This window comes from Prionailurus bengalensis, chromosome D1 (assembly GCF_016509475.1).
Source record: "Prionailurus bengalensis isolate Pbe53 chromosome D1, Fcat_Pben_1.1_paternal_pri, whole genome shotgun sequence".
Classification (NCBI taxonomy): Eukaryota; Metazoa; Chordata; class Mammalia; order Carnivora; family Felidae; genus Prionailurus; species Prionailurus bengalensis.
In genome coordinates, this window is record NC_057346.1 from 76,601,131 (window position 1) to 76,609,016 (window position 7,886).

Genomic DNA, 7,886 nt, shown 5'->3' on the forward strand with positions numbered 1-7,886 from the left:
TCTTTCTCTTTGTCTCTCTGTTTTCTCTGTCACTCTTTTTCTTTCTTTTCTCCTCCTGGATATGAATGAGGCATTATGTGGCCTCAGTTTCTACCAGAAGCTATTTTGCATCCATGAATAAAGTCTGGCCTGTGGAAAGTCAACATATGGAATAGGGCAGAGCTAAACCACAGAGAAACTGAGCCAGACCCCTGATCAAACCTCACGTGACTCAATCTGAACTGTCCCTGGACTTTTAAAGCAAAATATGGATTGGGCTTCCTGTTACTTAAAATGTAAAGGGTTAGCACACTTAAGTGCTCAATAAATGCTAGTAACCAAAACCATTTGTATTTTGATCAAAATAATTACCAGTTAAAGCCCCCAACAGGGCTTGACAGTTTCATCCCGAGATACAGCACAAGTTCCCAATGGTATTCATTTATGCCACAAACTTATCAAACAAATTCATCAACAAATGATGATCCAGTTCCTACTGTGTGACGAGCCTCGTGCTAGTTGCAGTTACGGTGGTGAGCCAGACACACTTGGTGCTGCCAAAGGCACAGCCCCATTGGCCTGGGAAGCCCCACCCCGTCGCCACCCCTCGGAGAGGTCTCCTTGCTGAGCTGAAAGGGTGACCTGAACACTCACAAAAGTGTGCATACTTGAAAGGAAAACCTTGGAAAGTGATTATACATGTGGAATCTCTGTGTGAAATTCAAATGGTTTTTAGTGTGGGGAAGGCAGGATTCACTCTTCTTTATTTTTAATTTTGTTTCAATGCTTATTTATTTTGAGAGAGAGAGAGAGAGAGAGAGAGAGAGAGAGAGAGAGAGAATCCCAAGCAGGCTCCATGCTGTCAGTGCAGAGACCAGTCTGAGGCTCGTCTCACAAACTGTGAGATCATGACCTGAGCTCAAATCAAGAATCGGATGCTTAACCGACTGAGCCACCCAGGCGCCCCCACTCTTAGTTCTTCCTGCCCCCACATACTGCAATTCAGCCAGGTATACCCTCCTCCCCTTCCTCTCCCTCTTCACCTTCATCTGCCTTCAAGACTTCAACAGAAACTCTAGAAGAGGCTCCCTGGCTGAAGCGGCTCACTGTTCTCCTCTTGGAACCTCACATCTGTTTCCTTTGCATCTCACACTTCTCTGAGCCCTTAGTCACCCTGGGTCTCCTGGCTTCCAGCTGCCCATTCTTCCAGCTGTCACCTTGCCCTGCCCTCCAGGCTCTGGCCTCTTTTAGTTTATACTTAACCTGTGATTTCCAGCCCACTGCTCTGCCCCAAGGGCTCACTTTTAACCTGCCCAGATTCCCACTTGCCCACTGGTGGCTTCTAGGGGTTCTGAAGATAATTCCATGGTGCCTAGATTGCTAACTTCTATTGTAGCTCCTGGCCACCAGCCTAGACTTGCCTGGAACCTAAATAAATTCCTACCTTTAACATAATGGGGACAGTGCCTTGTCCTGACTCAAAAACTACATTGCGGAAAAGAAAAAAAAATGCTACAATGCTGTCCCATTTCCCCCAGCCTTGCTTTTTCTTTTGTTATATACACTTAAAGCAAACAAGTAGCACATGTTTAAGGGGGAAAACTCACATGATAGCATTTGATAAAGTAAAAAGTGAAAGCCTTCCATCTGCTTTCCCTCAGTCCCTCTCCCCAGAGGCAGCCGTGCTACCATTTGGCTGTGTAGCTCTGACCCAAGGTAGTCGTGAGCTCTAGAGGCAGGTCACCTGGATTCAGATCCCAGCTCTACCACTTATTAGCTATAGATGTTGAACCATCTAGCTTACTTCCTTGAGCCTGGGTATACTTACGTGTAAGACTAGGGTAATAACAGGACCTCCTCTTGAGGTTACCCAGGGTGAGGGTGGGGGAACTGAAAATAAAAAAAGCAGTAAAACACATAGAATAGTGATTGACATATGGTTAAATGCTTCATAAATGTAAGTTATTATCTACCTCATTTTTAGTAACAGCCATGTAGGGTTCCATAGTTGAATGTCTTTTATTATAAGCCCATGCAGTTTATAGAGTCACTGACCAGTTACTCCAGACTCGTGCTCCAATGCTGAGAATGTGTATTTGGAGTTGGGCATGCTTGGAAAACCCAGAATATATGGTTTTGGTTTTCTTGTTTGGAACCCAGTGACATTGTTCATCCAAGCTTCCAGGTGTTCACATCCTGGCTAGAAGGTATGGTAAGAGACCATATTTAGCAAAGGTCACTTCTGCTTTATTCTAGACATGTCTTTCCTCCCAAGGTCTGTGTCCTGGGTAGCCAGCACCCTGGATGGCGAGCTCTGCTCTGAGCTGAGCTTACTACCAATTAGAATTAGAACAGTTTTTCTCTCTGCTCTTCAACATGCTGGGCAGGCAACACCCTGGCTTCCTAGCAGGTTAAAGCAATCACAAGGTATCTTTGAATAGTTCTTTCCTGGAGAAAAAGAAAGGGGAGAAGCAACAGACCAGATGGATCTAAATTGAACACACTTTTCTCGACACTTAATTTCCCTTACACGGAGCACAAGAGTCATTTGGCGGCCTTTTGGGAATACTTCCCAAGCAATGCCTGGAGTTTTAACCATTTGACAGCCGTTAACCATATTGAACCTCACAGGGCTTAGCTCCCCACCCGCCACTGAGGAGCATGATCAGAAACTACCATTTACCCTGAGAAAACGTCCTGTTAGTGGCACCAACCAATCTTCCCCAATACAAGCAGACCACAAACAGTGCTGACATCCATGCTCAGCAGAACCTTGATGCAGGGGAGAACAAGAAGGATCCGGGATAGCCCCTCAGAAGCACATTTTTCCCCTTTCCCAATTAAGATGTCCATGCCTCTGTTGTCCCCTTTTGTCTGTGGTGCTATCCCATGGTCGTGGGATTCACATTCATTGTTTCTTTTTCACCTCTCATACCCAGTCAGCCAGCTGGCCGAGTCTACTCAATGATGCGTCTTACATCCATCCCTAGCTTTTGCAGCTCTGCCATCTATTTTCTCGTTCAACAAAGCCTATTGGAACTACCAGAGGCTTTGTTAATACTAAGCTGAGAGAACAAATCTTAGCAATGCTCCTTATTAATTGTGTGACCTCCAGCAAGTCCCTTCACCTCACTGAGTCTTGGTGGTCTCATCTGTTAAAGGGGAAACCAATGCCTAATGCAGTGTGTTATTGTACAGATTAAATGAGAGCTGCATCACAAGTGCTAATATCCACTAGGTCTCAGTATATATCTCTTGGACAGATGAAGAAGTGAATGGAGACTTGCAGTTGAATGTGATGGAATTGACTTGAATGTCTACTTTTATTTCTTTCCAAAACCATAATAAAATGGAGATAAAGGGATAAAGAGAAGTGTAGCCTTACAGGAACCCATAGAACAAAAACAGCATAGCCTTGACTTGTGATCCCTAAATACACAGGAAATAAACGAGGAAATTTCAACGTGACACCTGTGTATCAGTTAGTGCTTGCATAACAAACCACAACAAAACTAATGGCTTAGTACAAAAATCATTTTATTTGTTCACAAGTGTGTAAGTCTGTGGTTTGGGCTGGGCTGAGGTGGGTGGCGCTTCTGCTGATATGAACTGATTTCACTTTTTTGCAGTCAGCTGGTAGCTGGTGTGACTGAGGGCTGGGATCTGCTGGGATGGTTAACTTCTCCCTCCCTATTGTCTTTCACTTTGCAGGAGGCTGGCTTTTGCTTCTTCACCCTGTGGTCTTGGGGTTCCTAGCAATCAGAGAATAATACCCAGTTCTCAAGCTTCTGCTTGACTCATATTTGCTAATATCTCATTGGCAAATCACAGATTCAGTGTGGGAGGGGGCTACAAAAAGTCACAGATACCTTGATTCATTGGGGGACATTATTGCACAACCTCTGAAGCATATCCCCCATCTTTCTCAGTTAAGACGATCATGTCTTTGTTGCCTCTCGATAGAGATACTCTCCAATGGTACTGACAGAGTCAAAGGTAGATTGAAAGAGATAAAAGCAGGTGGGCAAACGAGATCGACTTAGCAGACCAGAGAAAATGGAAAGCAAAGCCTAACGTGGGGGACACCAAGAAGGTAACTAGTTCCTGCTATAGATTCCCAGAGATTCAGAAATTGAAGGCACCAAGTACATCTGGAATTCAGAGCTCAGGTGGGGCTACCAACAGAAGAACGGGCTGAAAGTCTGTGTAAGAGGAACTATTGTGACTCACTGTGTCTTTGGCCCTGCCCCACACAATCAAGTGAATACCTGTCCATATCCCAGAGTTAAGATGTACCCTGGGAGAGGTGAAACCAGAAGGATTCATATCTTGGAATACGAGGCACTGCTGAAGGTAGGGGCACCTTATTAAACTACAGGAGGATTACTCAGTTGACAGTAAAATAGCAATATTAAGAAAATTAGATGATGCCACAAGTGATTAATAGAAATACCATAGAGAAAAAATAAGTGAAGTAGTTATCAAAGACTTCAATAAATTTCCATAAAGTTTCTCAGAACTTAAGGAACTGAGTTTCTAAATTGAAAAGGCCCACTAAGCACTTTGCAAAATGAAATTTAAAGGGAAAAAAATAGAACTAAGGCAAATCACTATGAAAGTTCAGGATATTGGGAATAGAGAAAATCCTAACAAACAATCAACAGTGAAAACATGGTAGTGAAATACACATGGCATCAGACTTAGTGGCCACAGTAGATGCTAGAAGATAATGGAGAGATGCTTTCAAAATACTGTAAGGATATACTCAAACTGTAATTGTGATGGTAGGTTGATGATATTTTAGACATTAAAGACCTAAAGAAAATTATCTTACACGCATCTTTTTTAGGAAGTTGCAACAAATAAGGAAGACATAAAAAACAGAAAACAGGACCTGCCCATTATTAGCATATTGTCTCACAACTGCAAACTCATATTTCTAATACTCTGCTACATGATGCTGAGGTCCAGACTCTGAAAATCCCTTCTGCCTTGGCCAGCTGGCTCCCTGTTAAGTTGTGCTAATGTGGAAGGGGCTTGCTAGAAGGAAACTGGAGGGCTGGAGAAGGAAGAAGGGACTTGCTTCTTCCTGTTTGCTTCCTGTCTCCTTGCAGTTCCTGAGAGGATCACACTGGCCACTTCTTCACCCTGGCAGAAGAACCTTTTTCTTGAACAACAGCTAAATCCAGTCTTCCCAACACTTGTAGAATCTACAGTGCCCTCAGAGATACCAGCACCAGCTAAGCCACGACCTTTACCCCCACCCCTCTCAACCCCATCTTCCTGCGTATGCAGTTAAAATCACTGCTATGGTTTCAGAAACCTGATGGTAGTGAGAGGAGACCCCAGCACAGTGGCTATGCATCAGACTGCTGAGTTGCTTCAGTTGATAGCCCCAGTTTGTGACCTTCCCATATCTGTGCTCTTTGCAGACTGACTTTCAGAATCTTTCAGTGAAACTTGGAATCTGTTCTACCCCTTGATTCTAGACTGCCATTGTGACTTGTTTGGCCAGTAAAATGTGATGGAAGTCATACCAAACCAGTTCTAATCCTAGCCTCAAGAGGTCTTGGTTAATTACTTCCTCTGTCTATGCAGCCCTTGTCTCCACCATGCAATCTGGGCTAACCCACTGGAGGATAAGAGATCATGGGGCATACCATCCTATAGCCAGCTACTCCACCCGTAGCCCTATAAGCAGGGCTGCAGTTAACTGCAGATGCCTAAGGAAGTCCAGCTGAGCCTAGGAGGACTAGTGTGCAGAGCTCAGCCCAATTCACCAACCTGCAGAATTGAGCTGAATAATTGTTGTCTTTAACCACCACATTTTAAAGCAATTTGTGGTGCAGAAATAGCTAATTGGTGCACAGGCTTAGTTAGAGAGCAGCCAGTCCACATTGGAATAGGAGGACTGAAGGCTCACCAATGGATGTATTCAAGAAACAAAATGATATCATTAGATAAGCTAATATGTTTGAATATATTAAAACAATATTTACATTTCTAGGGGAGAGTTACATAATGATTTACTTTTAGATCATAGAAAGCTACACAATTTATAATTAAAAAAGTTGTAAAGGAAAGAAAATGCATCATAATGTTCAACATGTCTCTCCTATGAATAATATTCACACAACCATAATAAACGCTGAATATTGTTTTAACCCCAAATTATGATACAGTGATATTGGGATATCATTGTGAAGCTTGGGGGCTGGATGTGACTTGTGCACGTGTGTGATGGAAGATGGAGAGGTAAAACAGGGAGAAATCTAAATCCTGTCTTCAATAATTGGAAGTCAAGAAATAGTATGATTATGTTGAAATCATAGAGATAGATTTCAGAAGAGACAACTAAATTAAGTAGGTGCCTCCATGGAGTAACAATGTTAATGGGGTGAGTTGGGATTCTTATTGTAAGCCTTGAGGAACTATTTAATATGAATGTCTGTGTGTGTGTGTGTGTGTGTGTGTGTGTGTAAAATAAATTTCAAATTTACAAAACTGAATTACCTTTGTGGATTTCTGTCTGTAGTAATTGCCAACTCACTATTGTGAACTTGAATCCCAAGGCTTGGTTTCAGCAGTTCTGTCTTTTCATGAAAGCGTTTTTACTAACAGAAATACAGATAATATCCCTCACAGTTCTCTTGTGCCCCTGGGCCCTTGCTCTCAAATCCAATCACCATCTTTAGCTCTCCCTCCCAAATATGGCTGCCTACCTCTCTCCACCACCATGTATGTGCAAGAGCTCAGGACATCTTCCCAACTAGTTTCCCTGCCTCTCGTCTTTCTTGTTCCCTTCAAATATTCTTAACTAAGCTGCAAAAAAAATGATAAATAAGTCATCTCAGGCCATGCCCTGTCTACAATTCTTTATTGATTTTCCTCAGTCTACAGGACAAAGTGTATACTCACTAAGATGCCATGCATGGTCCTTCATGGTCTGGGCTCTCACTTTCCCAGCCTCACCTCTTGCCATCTGTTAAGCTTATCTCCAGACACACCAAACTTCTTCCCACCCCTTGTTTTTGTCATGTTCTGGTTTTCTGCTTAGTTTTTGCACTTGGGATTCCCGTTGGCAGACCCTATTTGTTACCAACTCAAAATTCACCCTTCCTTTTCTTTTTACCTAACAGAATCCTAGAAATTTGTTGGTCTCAGGGAAGGTGGGCCCTTGTCCTAGTCCAGAGGTGGGCATATAACCCAGTTCTGGCTAATGATTTGTAAGAGGAAGTTGGTATAGAACATCTGGAAAGATTTTCCTTTCTTGATAAGAGAAAGGTATGCAAGCAAAAACTCTCAGCCTCTTGTCCCCCTAGCTTTCTTTTCCAGAGATCGGCTAAGGACATGGACGTGTGGTAGAGCAGTGGGAGGCCCCTCCTGGAACCCAGACTTCCTACACCCTCTGCACCAATGCTAGAAACACCTCTAGACGTTTTACTATAGAAAAATAACTCCCTCCTTGTTTATGCCACTGTTGGCTGAGCATTACTTGAAGCTAAAAGTGTTTATGTTGGATATACTTACACTTGCCTGACTAAATCCTGCTCATTAAAGAGCTCTGTCTGCTGACCTTGTGCACCTAGAGCTTCTTTAATTATAGCATAATGGCTAAAAGCACCAGCTCTGAGGCCAGACTGCCCAGGTCCATCACCCAACTCAACTGCCTACTAGTTGGTAACCTTAGACAAGTTATTTATCCTTTCTATTAAATGGGGGTAAGAAATTATTAACTTTATCTAATGTTCATAGGGGGTAAATTAGTTAATGTATATTAATGCCCTTTGTAGTTCGCTCCTGATAATCATTCCATTAATGTTTGCTGTTTTTAACACAAGCTCCATCATACTCCGTCACAATAGCCTTATAATCCTCTTCCCTGATAGGTTGTAAAGTTAATGAAG

The 7,886-nt window shown here is 42.9% G+C and overlaps 1 long non-coding RNA gene across 1 annotated transcript; it reads right to left on the reverse strand.

Moving 5' to 3' along the window:
• Positions 1 to 3,495: 3,495 nt before the first annotated feature.
• Positions 3,496 to 5,416, reverse strand: LOC122483620. Its single transcript, XR_006297430.1, has 2 exons — positions 5,303 to 5,416; positions 3,496 to 3,731 (listed from the first exon to the last, which is right to left on the reverse strand). It is a non-coding gene; the product is annotated as an uncharacterized LOC122483620 (long non-coding RNA).
• Between the last annotated feature and the right edge of the window lie 2,470 nt (positions 5,417 to 7,886).